Source organism: Sturnus vulgaris, chromosome 12 (genome assembly GCF_052056855.1).
Source record: "Sturnus vulgaris isolate bStuVul1 chromosome 12, bStuVul1.hap1, whole genome shotgun sequence".
Lineage (NCBI taxonomy): Eukaryota > Metazoa > Chordata > Aves > Passeriformes > Sturnidae > Sturnus > Sturnus vulgaris.
Genome location: NC_142254.1, coordinates 313,665 through 326,715, shown reverse-complemented (window position 1 = coordinate 326,715; position 13,051 = coordinate 313,665). Strand labels below are relative to the sequence as shown.

The following is a 13,051-nucleotide window of genomic DNA, read 5'->3' as shown; positions in this document are numbered from 1 at the left end:
AGTTCATTGTGGCAAGGTTTCCAAAACTCTGTGATAGGTAGCAAAGCTTTAAGGGGCAACAGTGATATCTCGTCTGTACAATTTTTTTCCTTGAGTTCTGACAGAAGGAGTGTACAAATGTGTGCTGCAGCCTCGTTTTTCAAAAAGGTGGTTTTTACCTTTTTTTTCCTGAATACAGAAACCCTCTTTGTCATTAAAAATGTAAAGGCCCTTCTGTTTTTGTCAGTTGAGGAAGAAAATGAAAGGAAATTCTTTTGTGGCAACCTGGTGTACTAAAGAGTCTTCCAGTTAAGGAACTGCAAAAATACATGTGATTAAAGCAGATGCATCTTGACACAACTTGTCATTAAAAATAGATGTGGACAATAGGAGAACATGTCAAAACCTGAACATGTTTGATACATGCAACTTATTTTAAAAGTCCCAGAATACTGTCAAATACTCATTTTATCCTTTTTTTTTTTGATTCAAAATGAAAGAGTTTCCTACTGTTTTGGGAACTAAAAAAGAAAAAAAAAAAGAAAAAGAAAGAAGGGGGAGAGAATAAAGCTTGTTTTTAGAAAAAGACTTAGGAAACTTAAGAAGATTTGAATAATTATGGTGCAATAAGTAAAGGAAAGGGGAAGCAAAAGGAGCTGTGCCAAGAGCCAGTAAGGTCCCTGGTATTGAGGGTTGGAGAGGTCTACCATTTCTAAATTATGCTGAGCTCAATCTGGCATAGATCAAACCTAAATTTTCTTCTTGCTTAGAAAACACAGAGTAATGAAAATAAAATTTGCCCCAATGAAAAGTGAAAAGAAATGGAAATCACCAAAATTTCAAGGAGCAGAACATGATGAACTCTGCAGAAGTGCTCTGGGACACACTGCAAGCCTGTAATGGACACAAACAGGACTAGCTAAGCAGCAACTGAGATCAGGAGAGCTGAAAATGCCCAGTTTACCACAGTTCAGCCACTAGATCTTCACCTGAGAAGCCAGGAAGATGCCTGGGAAAGCACGTCTGTGAATAATACACTGAGGCATTTTGTGCTCATTACTTTAAACTCATTCCAACTCATTATTTTAAAGTATAAAATTTGGGTTAAATAGCATTATTTATATTGTGATACCCCACATTTATATCAAGAAGAAGGTTCAGAAACCAGTGTGGTTTCTGGATTCAAATGTCCTAAAACCATTAAGACTCATTTTTTTCAGTGAGCTTTGTTGGTGTCTGCTTTTTGAGATCACCTCATGGAAGTCATTGTAGGGGCTATAACACATCAATGCTCCTCTGAACAGTGGCTATTTTAAAAGTGCCATATTTATTTATTTATTTCAAATGAAACTACTCTCTGAGTGCATTCAAAGTCAAATCCAAATACCTCAGTGACTACAATACTTTTCATTGCCTTTCACTCCAAGAAAGGGAGTAGAATTCATGAAGCAGTCAGGGAGAGAACTCCTTTATGTATCACAAGCAGGAACATCCCAGCTCTAAGACATCAGAAAACTACTGGAAATAACTGAAATTAAAGGTAACATGAAGAAAAATCCCATCTTTATAATGACAGAGAGATCCTTTTTAAGGGGAGAACTCCCACTCAGTACAGGAAATACAGGGAAGAATTTTAATAAGCATTTGGATTTTCCTAGTGGTGTTCTGTATTTGCTAACATAAGATAAACATGATTATTATACAGTGTAACTTTTTTTATCCAGCATTATCAAATTAGTGACTCATTTGTAATGTAAATAAGTATTATTAGTTTTAAATATGAAAGATTTACATAGCTAATGAAATGACTGTGAAAACATTGTCTTAGGGCAGTTAAAAGCTATGTTACATTCAGTAAAACTGTGAACATGAATATTTATTCTTTCGCAACAGAAAGAATAACCAACTTCTTATGAATATAAAATAATAAAGAAAATAGTGAAGAACATTTATAATCAATAATCATTCTGGAATTAATTTGTGTAAAATTGCTCTTTTCACCTTCTGTTTCAAATACATTTTGAACTTAATGGATTAAGTTCACTCCATTAATCAGCATCACAATATTTGGCAAAAGGCAGAGCTCATAAAAATGTATAGCAAACACTCAAAGATTTTTTTCTAAGGAAGCAGTTTATATGAAGGAGCAGAAGATGTAAAATAATTAATTAAGTCCTAGCCATAAGCTTAAAGCTCTTTCTAATAGCACAGAAAACCTTTAAGGAGAGAAGACACTCTTTACTTCACCAGGGTGCAGAAGAGATGGTGAAGAAAATATTTCCCCAATATTTTGAAGATGTAATGACTAAATACTAGGATCATCACTCACCTTTTTACTCTTTCAAATTCTTTTTTTCCTTCCAGTCTGTCTCCCATTTTTTGGATTAAAAATGTCTACATCCTTCAGAACTATTTATGGTGCGTTGAATTTACATGCATCTGATGAAGCAGAGCAACATAGAAAAGTAACTCTTACACCTGAGAAAATGCTCAGGGTGAACTCTTGCTGAGTGTCCTCAGACCTGAGATACTCCAGGTGTATTGTGTCCTGAGTACTCATAGGGTTAACTGACCTTCAGAAATATTACCAAAATTGTGGCCAAAATCTTGTGGAATTTTGATTTTTAATTAATTACCAGAAGATAATACTCTGAGCAATTAAGTCTCAGTGCAAACATAGGCTTTTTTGGTTTGTGTGAGTACCAACAACTTTTACATTCAAAATATGATTTGACAGCAATGGGCAAACTCTCCTGTTTTCCTGTTTATTTTTACATATGGATTTCTTTGCAATACCACATATCAGATCCTGTTCAGTGGGACATACTCCAATGTCTTGGCTTGTTAATTGCAATCTTGCATTGATTTGAATGCTGTATTCTTATCTCTGAATTATACTTTTTTTCTGATTTCCTCCATTTCGACTATATCTGAACTGAAATACTTGAAATATTTTGAAATGTTTCCCTATGTACAAATCTAGTTTAGATTATTCCTGTTTTTCCAAACAGTTCCAGCTTCATGGGTTTTGAGCTAATATGGAAGGGGTTTGTATAAGGAAAGCCCAAGAAAGAAAATGCAATGATCTAACCAGTGATATTCGGCTGCCAAACTTTCATTAATTAAATGAAATTCAGGCACTCAGCAGTTTGGAGAATCTGAGCTACTCTGCTGCTTCTCCCTTATCTTTTGAGTTCGAGATAAACAACATCCATTCTTTCTCTGAGGCAGGCTGCAAGGCACAGTTTGTTCACATCTACAAAGTGTCTCGAATTCATTAGGTGGGAAGAGCTACAGAAGTGCAATTTGAGTGCCCAGAGTGCCCTGAGGTGGGAGGGAACAGTGCCAGCCTGGTCAGAGACGCCCAAATCCCTCCTGGCAAGAGGGGAGCCAGCTCAGAGTGCTTTGCTCCCCACCGCCCTAAATAGACAGGAACAGTGCCAGGTGCCTCCAGCCACGCATTTTGTGCTGCAAACGCTGATTTAGGAGAAAGAGAAGTGAAACCATTGCCTTTCTGTGCTGATAATCCATCAAGCAGGGCCCGATGACAGTAAGAGCTTTTGGACCAGTAAGAAGGTTATTTCGAGTCACGTCTCAAGCACTGTCAAAAAAACAGTCTTTATTTTCCCCCTTCTCCCTTGCCAGTCACATGAACCCTCAAGTCCTCTGGCATTTTAGGATTAGCAAGTGCAGTGCAGAATTATGAAAACACAGTCTCATTTCTCGTGGGCTAATTAGAATTATTTGACCCCAAAACTACATGGGTTTTGATAAGATAACGGACTTCAATTAACAGGAAATCATTAGAAGTACTGCACAAAGTGAATTAATTAGCAAAATAATTTTCTGCAATCAGTTCTGTGGGTATTTTGAAGCCACAGAAACCAGTTCACTCACGGTTTTCCAAGGCCAATATCAAACTGGCAGAGTGTGTATAGATGGGGTATTGGGCAGGAATTGTTCCCTGGCAGGGTGGGCAGGTCCTGGCACAGGGTGCCCAGAGCAGCTGTGGCTGCCCCTGGATCCCTGGCAGTGCCCAAGGCCAGGGTGGACACTGGGGCTGGGAGCAGCCTGGGACAGTGGGAGGTGCCCCTGCACAGGTGGAACTGTGTAAGGTCCCTTCCAACCCAAGCCATTCTGGGATTCTATAAAGTTAATTTTAGGCAGAGACCATGGACTGCACCTAGTCCCACTCTCATCCATAAGGGTTTCACCCTCTTTGCTCCATGAGACAAGCAGCAGAATTCTTCAGAGACCCTGCTGCTGTGCTGTGAACAGACCAACCCATTTTGACACAGTGAAAAACATATCAGGCTAAACCTTTTCAAGGTGCTCAGATTCATAGCTGAGATAATTTCATGTCTGACTGCACAACTTCTGCCGAAAGGCAGAGCAGGCTGGTCACATATCTAGTCTTCTCCTCCAGTACTTAAAACTAGGGGCAAATTTAAAGTGTTTAAGTGGAGATCTCTGTTTCCTGGGCACAAGGGAGCGTCACTCCTTAGTTCATAACTCCCCATCAGGCATGCAATAGTGCTGGGCTTAAGGGAAGCACATCCAGGGTCTCCATGTGTGCAAGGCTTGTAACTCTCAAAGAATTGCATTTTTTTTTGTTGGGGCTGACCCCAGTAGTCCCAGTGCAAGTCCTGCCCTTTGTTAAGAACAGCAATTGACAAACAGCTTTGCATCATCAACTCAGAAATACTGTCTCTAATTAATGAAGAGCTCTTCTAGAAGCCCTGAGTTACCACAGTCTCACTGCTTTATTGACAGCTATTGACATAAACCTTATATTTCATTTATTTCTATATATTTAATATATTTCTATATATAAATAATCTTGAATTTTAATACTTTTTCCATTGTCCAGTTCCTGTTTCATGACACATCAAGCACAATGTAGAAGGCTGGGCACTCATTGCTGCAATGCTTGGAACATTAATATCTCTACTGATGATTTCAATGGGGGCACCATCTGTCTGCAAATTCTAAATGAGAGAGGGGGAAAGAAACTAAAATTAAAAAAAGGAGAGGGGAAAAAAGAAAAAGACAGCACTGCACAATGTTTCAAAATAATTTCGTGTCATGACTTTTGCCATGTATCCATAAGGTTATACAATGAATTGAGGGAAATACTAACACACTGGAAAAAGGAAATGTTCCTCCTGAATGAGCCAGAGACTGAAAATATTCATGCACAATCAGCAGGTATCCTTTACATTCCTCATAAATATCAGAATAAGTACAAAGCCTCCCCTAAACTAAAAATATAGCAAATAACTCCCACTATAAGCCCCAAAAATCTGAGCAATAGAGCTGAAACTTTCAATAGAAGTGAGGCAGAAAGATAAATGGAAACATAAAAGAATATAGATCTGTGCTGCACCTGTTTGACCTTAAGGCATTACTCCTGCTCCTTCAGGGGAGAGTACACAGCAGCACAAAAATAAAAAAGTAAAAGCTGGCCGACTTTAAGCTCACCTTAAGAAGAGTCTGTCTCTCTGGCAGAGTTCCTTTTTTGCATATTATAATATGTGAGACAATTCCAGTTGGATTTATCTGTGTATTTTTAACTCAGTTGTAAAATTTTGCTTCAGGCTGAAACTTGGCATACCAGAGCTCAGCCCAACAGCAACTTTTAAAAAAACCCAGAAGGTGAAGGGAGGCTGAATCCTTAACCTTCAAGACTGCAAAGTTGCAGCATATTTAAAGTAATACAGAATAGGAACAAGCCCTAGTTTGCCCCACAAGAGCTGCAGCACATCACATGCAGTATGGACAGAAGCACATTTGTGAAGACAATATTATTTCTTGCCATTTAGATGCAGTTTTCATATTATCAATATTTATTGTCACAGAGGGGATGTTAAAAGGTGAATTGAAATCTCTTAGGGAGATGTTGTCCCCATCCCTGGAGGTGTCCAAGGAATGCCTGGAGGGGGCACTCAAAGCTCTGGGCTGAGTGACAAGGAGGAGATCAAGGTTGGATGTACAGGAAGCCAAGGCTAAGAATGAAAATAATCAGACACTCCAGTCATGGATATTGTTGGCTGATAGAACTTTGCACTGTCTGGGATGGCTGAATACTCCATTCAGCAGGGGTCTGAATGCTGGGAAGCTGAGCAGAATACAGTAGGACACCATGGAAAAGTTTAAAAAGATGTTTAAAAGATGAGAAGCCTTCCAAAGATTTAGGCCACCAGCACTGTTTTCTATTTCTTGGTTTCATTCTGAGAACATTATGAACAACTCTATTAAAATTTTAGACTCTTACCAAGATGGATTTATCAGGGTTCATCAATCAACCTTGCTGGACATTTGGAAAATGGGAGATATTCTAGCAGGGGATCTTTATGGGTGTGTACCCATAAAAGAATGTCAGCATAAACTGACAAACACTACTACTTACCTAACAATCACTCTGCTGGAATGTTGACTAAAAATACCTAGAAAAAAAAATTCAGAAAACAAGTTCTGTATAGGAGGAGACAAAAGTGGAAAAGCAGAGGCGTGACTTGTTCAATACAAAATTTGTTCCATTTTCCACATCTAAAATGTAAGGAGAGGTGAGGCATGCACAGCCTGGTGTAACACAGTGCATCTTGAGGAGGCATAAAGAGCCCGTTCCATGGAGCTGGGACGTGTTGAACCACTCCTGCTGGGAATGTTGTCTCCCACAGGCAGGCAGCTGAACCAGTTCAAGTTAACAAGGTGTGCAGCTCCCAGCACTCGCAGCTACACTGCAGCAAAACTGGATCAGGACAGGGAGAGCCAAGGCATTTAAATACTCATCTAGGAGAGAAAACAATCTTGGAATTGCTTGGGCAGTGTGACCTCATGGCTTTGGCCCTGTTGCACACTCATATCCCACCACCTCAGACAGGAAACCTCTCATTTCATCTTCCCATAAACCCCCCCCCGAATCACCCCCCCACTGCCATCCCAGATCATGCATGAAACTGAAGGAAACTTGTGAATTAATACACACATACATTGTGCATATATAAAAGTAAAATACAGGCAGTTGTAAGGTTTATAATGCTTTCTTTCTGGGAGAATTCCAGAAGAGTTTTATAATTTAAATAAAATGTTGGAAAGCATATGCATACTCCATGTTTTATGACATGTTTTGGATAAATGAAAGGCAAAATAAAATGTAACCCTGCATCATAGAGGAAAGTTAAATTTAATTATACAGCTCTAACAATACATTTTTGAACTGTATTTCATATATGAAGAAAAAAATACTTTTGAAGGAACACAGGAAAAAAAAAGGAATACAATAGGAGATAAAAACCAAATAAATATTTGAGAAATCCAAAAAGCATTTTCATGGTAGAATTCTCCACTAATTTTCCTTTGTGGTATATCATACTCAGAAATTTGGACAAACCTAATCAACCTTAGGTTCACCTGTCATTTAGCAGAGATACTCACACCATTGCTTTGGCCTTACATTGGTTGTAACTTCTCAAGTTCTGTGTCTCTTGCAGAAATATGTTAACTGGGTCCCAGTCAGAGGACGAGGACCCCATAGCAAGATTTGATGGCTTTGGAGCCTAACAGTGGGATTTACAGACTGTTCCTCATCACAGGAATATTGGGCAGACCATGGGCTGCAGGATGTCCCCAGTAAGGGCTCAGGGTGCCCCATCGTGCTGCATCTCCCCACATTTCAGCTTATTGTCATCTCAGGGGAACAGAACCCCAGGCTGGGTGAGGCTGGAGGGGCCCCAGGGGCTGCTCTGGTGCCACCTCCCTGCTCCAGCAGGGCCATCCCAGAGCACAGGGCACAGCAGTGTGTCCATGTGGCTCTGGAATATCCCCAGGGAGGAGACTGCACAGCCTCTCTGCACACTCTGCTCAGGGCTGGGCACTGCCCAGGGCAGAAGTTGTGCCTCCTGTGCAGGGGCAGCTCCTGGGCTCAGCCCCTGCCCGTGGCTCTGGTGCCATTGCTGAGCCTGGAGCAGAGCCTGGCACTGCTCTGAGCCTGCCTGCACACAGGGACACACAGGGACAGACAGACAGGGACACACAGGGACACACAGAGACAGACAGACAGGGACAGACAGACACACAGGGACAGATAGGGACAGACAGGGACAAACAGACAGACAAGGACACCCAGGGACAAACAGGGACACACAGGGATACCCAGACAGACAGGGACAGACCGACAGGGACACACAGGGACAAACAGGGACACACAGGGACACCCAGACAGACAGGGACAGACAGACACACAGGGATACCCAGGGACAGCCAGGAACACCCAGGGCTGAGGGCCCCTCTCAGCTGGGGCTCCTCTCCAGGCTGAGCAGCCCCAGCTCCCTCAGCCTTTGCTGGCACTGAGCTGTTCCAGCCCTTGCTCAGCTCCAGGAGCTCCTGTCCCTGCTGTGCTGAGGATGCAGAGCTGGGCACAGCACTGCAGAGGAGCCCCCAGGGCTGGGCACAGGGCCAGCAGCGCCCCTGACCTGATGCCAGGGCTCTGGCTGAGCTGACTCAAAGCTGATGGCTTTCAAAACTAATCCAGCAAAATGAGTGATGAGTTTTACACCAGGACCCCAAACCAACCCAACAGCAAAGGCCTTCAGGATGGGTCAAGGGAGAAAGACAGACAAGACCATCCAGAGGGTGAGACCACAGCAATCCTGAGTTAGATTGCTTAAACCTCTTTTAAGCCTCCTCACATGCCAGGTCCAATAAGCATATTCAGCTCTCTGCCTCGTGCTATTGAATTCTGCTAAGACACAATGACCAGTTCTTATTAGAATTGGGAGGCAGAGAAGGACGAGGGGGAAATTAAAAATGCACATTCACAAGGAGCAGGGAATATATTCACACATTTCCATTTATTGGCTTTTTAATCAGATAAACAAATTTGCTCTCAAAATTCATATGAAATAGTATCGATACTCATGCAAATTCTTTTATCAACAATATCATAGTGTATTCTTCCACTGTTGTGTGATTATACAGGTGCACTAATCTAAATAAAACTTAAGAAATTTATTTTTTGTTTCAGAATTAGGATGCTTGGAGAACATAACTGAATTTTTAATTATTATTTTTTATTAAATGGGATGTCCAACATAATAAATTCCAGGTTAATTTTGCTCAATATCACATAGGATTGAGTTAGCTCTTAAAATAATGTGCATGTTTTAAATGTCCACCAAATTTCCAGATATCAAAAAATGTTCTTCAGGATTTCTCATTTCTTCTAATTTTGTCTCTGCAAGATTTTTGTCTTTAAGGTCCCTCCTAAACCAAATCATTCTAACGCTATGAAATTCCACTAAAATAATTTTTAAACAGTGAGATAAAATCAACTAAAAACAACAACAATAAAAGGTGACTTTTATATGCTTTGATATTAGTGGTTTAGGTACAGATCCAAATGTTAACTCCCACAGGTAGAGAACTGTGGCAATTAAAACAAACAAAAAACCTCTTTTTGGATCACTGCAGTCACACAGAATTAATCTGGCAAAGTTCTGTAAAAAGTACAAGTATACTCTGCACTGTGCATTATGAAGCATCCACAATAAACCAAAAACTGATAGAATTTTATAAATCTTGAGCACATAAACTGTACTCTTTTCTTGCCTAAAGCATCTTAAATTTACCAGCTTGGAGGAAAAGACATGATCAATAACTACCTGTAAGAACTCCAAAAGGACTTTTGTGTAGTGCAGCAGGAAGCTGAGGGGAAGATCAATGGATAAACATCAACGTACCTGGAAGCAGAACTGATTTAAAGGGTCAAGAAGCAGCAGCAGACAGAGGATGCTCTCGGGCTCAATTGGGAACCCCACAGTCCCAAACCTGAAAACACCTTCCTGGCACATGAGAGCAACTACTGAGGTGAGCCATCCTGCTCTTGTCAGGGGGATAAATTGTCATAAATTACTCAACATGGACTGCAGGGAAAAACAGGGAGTTACTACCCAGCAAGCAGCTGATGTGGAATGAGATCTCTCCCCAATTCACCCCAGAATTCACACTGTGAACAGCCACAGAACAGACCCAGCACCTTGCACAGATATCTGCAAGATGAATCCATTTCCCTAAAAGCCAATGAAAAAATACTTTTTAACATGACTACAAGGTGAAAATGAAGGATGGACTTCTTGTGAAGGGAAAAGGTTGCCTTCTTTCCCGCTTCTCAGCAAAAGACCCTTTTAAAGGAAAATTAGTGTGTTCCTCTTTGTAATAAATTAAATAATAAACGGATGCATAATGCATTACATAAGAAAACCACATTAATAATAAATGATCAAACAAAACCAATGGCATCCAATTTGGCCAGTGGCATCCTGATCAGGGCAGTGATTGTCCCCTGTGCTGGCACTGTTGGAGTTCCTCAAGGGCTGTGTCCAGCTCTGGGCCTCTCATGGGCAGAGAGAGCTGGAGGGGCTGAAGCGTGTCCAGGGAAGGGTTGGAGAATTCCTGAGGGAGATGGGAAGGGGCTCAGCCTGGAGAAAAGGAGGCTCAGGGGGGCCCTTGTGGCTCTGCACAACTCCCTGACAGGAGGGGACAGCCGGGGGGATTTGGGATCTGCTCCAGGGAACAGGGACAGGAGAAGAGGGAATGGCCTCAGGCTGGGCAGGGGAGGCTCAGGGTGGACAGCAGCAGGAATTTCCCCATGGAAAGGGTGGGCAGGGATTGGCAGGGGCTGCCCAGGGAGGTTTGGAGTGCCCATCCCTGGAGGTGTCCCAGGAAGGGCTGGAGGTGGCACTCAGAGCTCTGGGCTGGGGACAAGGTGGGGATGGGGCACAGCTGGGACTCCATGGGCTGGGAGGGATCCAGGGATTTTGTGAGAACTGGAACACTGCTGTCCGTTGTAAATCCATCTAATCTCACCACTGTTCTAATAAATTAGGAGCAATCCCACAGATTGCCACAGAAAGACATCAAGACTGGTCCAAAAAAAAAGCAGATTTAGCAAAACCATGAGTAGTTTGGCTGCCCCAGTCACTGGAGGACAGCACGGCTGCTCTTTAGCTTTCATGGGGATTGTATCCATTTACCCTGTTAGCTGAACAAAAGCCTCAGAGCACAGAAACTGGTAAAAAATGGAACCAGTAAACTGCAGATTAGGGAACTTGCTGTTATTTTGGCCTTTCTGTCTGGGTATTACCAGTCCTTGTTTTCCCCTCAGTTGGCAAGTCCAACATACAAATTCATATTCGAATTTCTTTCAGGTCAATAATCATTAAGGAGCATGTTACAAATACCACAGGTTTATAGGGACCAAGAGGCTCAAAATCTGTCCCTGTAAAAGCGACTTACACTGCTGGGTGTTACTTTTATCAACAGATTTACTGCTGCAAGTTCTTAAAAATTTCCAAATTACATCAATGACAATTAGTGCTGGGAAATTACTGAAATCATAAATAAAAAGCAGTGGAAACAGCTGGAATCCTCCCATATTCCTTGCATCAAAACAACACTCAACAAATTGGTACCTGGCATTTTCTGTGTTGCTTATATGGCAATTAATAACCAACTTCAAAACATTTAAATGATTTGGTTTATTAGTAAACGTAAAGCTATTACAAGTATCAACACACTTTGCATTAAAATTTTGGCTGCATTTCTCTTCAGAGAATACAGAAGAAACTTTCTTTACAGATAGATACCATTTTTTTTCCAAGTTATATGATACCTACCCATGTGTCCACTACTCCTATCCTTGTATTAATTTGCCTGGTAGAAATACCATGTTTAGAAGTTCAAAGATACTCAGATCTCACTTTTTTGAAAATTCCCAACACACTTGCCACCCTTCATTTCTCAGGTAATTAAGCAAGTTACCTGTCAATAGCAGCCACTCTCATTTTCTCTCAACTAAACACACACATGCCTGAACAACCATTTATCACAACCTCTTTTTGCTGGCTCTTCTGGCATCTCCTCACTCCCGTGGGGCTAGAGAGGCTGCTGAGCACAGAAAATGAAGTTCAGACTACCATAAATCAGAAGGGTCAGAGGTACAGCCAAGTGTGTTAAGGGCTAGGGCAGCATGTGTGAGAGCACAGATGTGGAACTGGTTTAATGAAGCTAAAAAAATCACCTGTAAAGTGCTTACATGTATCTACATATCTCTGTTTTGCTTCTAATTACATCAGAAGAAGTGAAAATTGAAGGGAAAATATCCAAACCAAATCTACTGCTGGCTGCAGTGTTAACCGAGCTAAAAAAATTCAGAGGTTTTCAAAAAATCAGTATAAAATAACTTTCAGTAGGCCCAGGCTTTTGTGACAGTGTGAGAAGACCTTTAAGTGAATAAAAGAGCCTCCATCAATCCATCAGGGCCTGCAGGGTCAGATGAAAGAATTTTGAATGAAGTGTTCATTGATTTGTTGTTTAGGACATCAGTTAAAGGCCCTGAATTTCCCTAGCTCTCTCCTGCACCCCCCAAACCCCAAAATACAGTTCCTATTGGTGTCCTCTTACTCTTAATTAACCTGACTCTATCCATGATATTTCCAATTATTTGTAGTGAATATTGCTCTTTATTGCTGCTTATCAATTTCTCTTGTAGATAAAAAGAAATTTTAAACCTCCACTTGAGGGAAAAAGAAATTCTGGCCAATTTTCTTCACTTTCAGCATTATGAACACACTTATCTTCTGTCACAGCACAGCTGGTCTGCAGCTGGGCAATGAATTCAGCCATAATAAGGAACTCAGTTTGGCTAGCCTGGTTTGATGAACAGGCTCCTAGGTGAACAATGACAGGATATATTTAAACCCAAACAGGGACCTCACCCAGTGACCTTCCAGCCTAAGCTGCAGACACCTCACTGGCCAGAGAGCTGGGCAGTCCAAGATCCCAACTAATCAGCTGTCTAAGCCTGGGAAATCAAACCCCCTGTGTAAGAAGGTTCAGAACAATAAAACTGGCTGGTTTGTCTCATGATCTCCGGAGTTCATGTCATTTGTCTGTCTCTGACCAACGACCTCAAGTAACCATCTTCAACAACATCTTGTAGTTCAAGATTTTTGTGGCTTTACAAGGAGGGACACAATCCGGAAAATTTTATAATCATGAAAATCAGCCTTCA

At 41.3% G+C, this 13,051-nt stretch overlaps 1 long non-coding RNA gene across 1 annotated transcript in view; it reads left to right on the top strand.

Annotated features, from left to right (window-relative positions):
• Positions 1–12,790, top strand: part of LOC148222304 (uncharacterized) — a 35,030-nt gene extending 22,240 nt beyond the window's left edge. Inside the window, exons 2-3 of the long non-coding RNA XR_015806178.1 lie at positions 9,595–9,846; positions 12,530–12,790. This is a non-coding gene — a long non-coding RNA (uncharacterized LOC148222304). The remainder of the gene's footprint in view (positions 1–9,594; positions 9,847–12,529) is intronic.
• Positions 12,791–13,051: the final 261 nt, after the last annotated feature.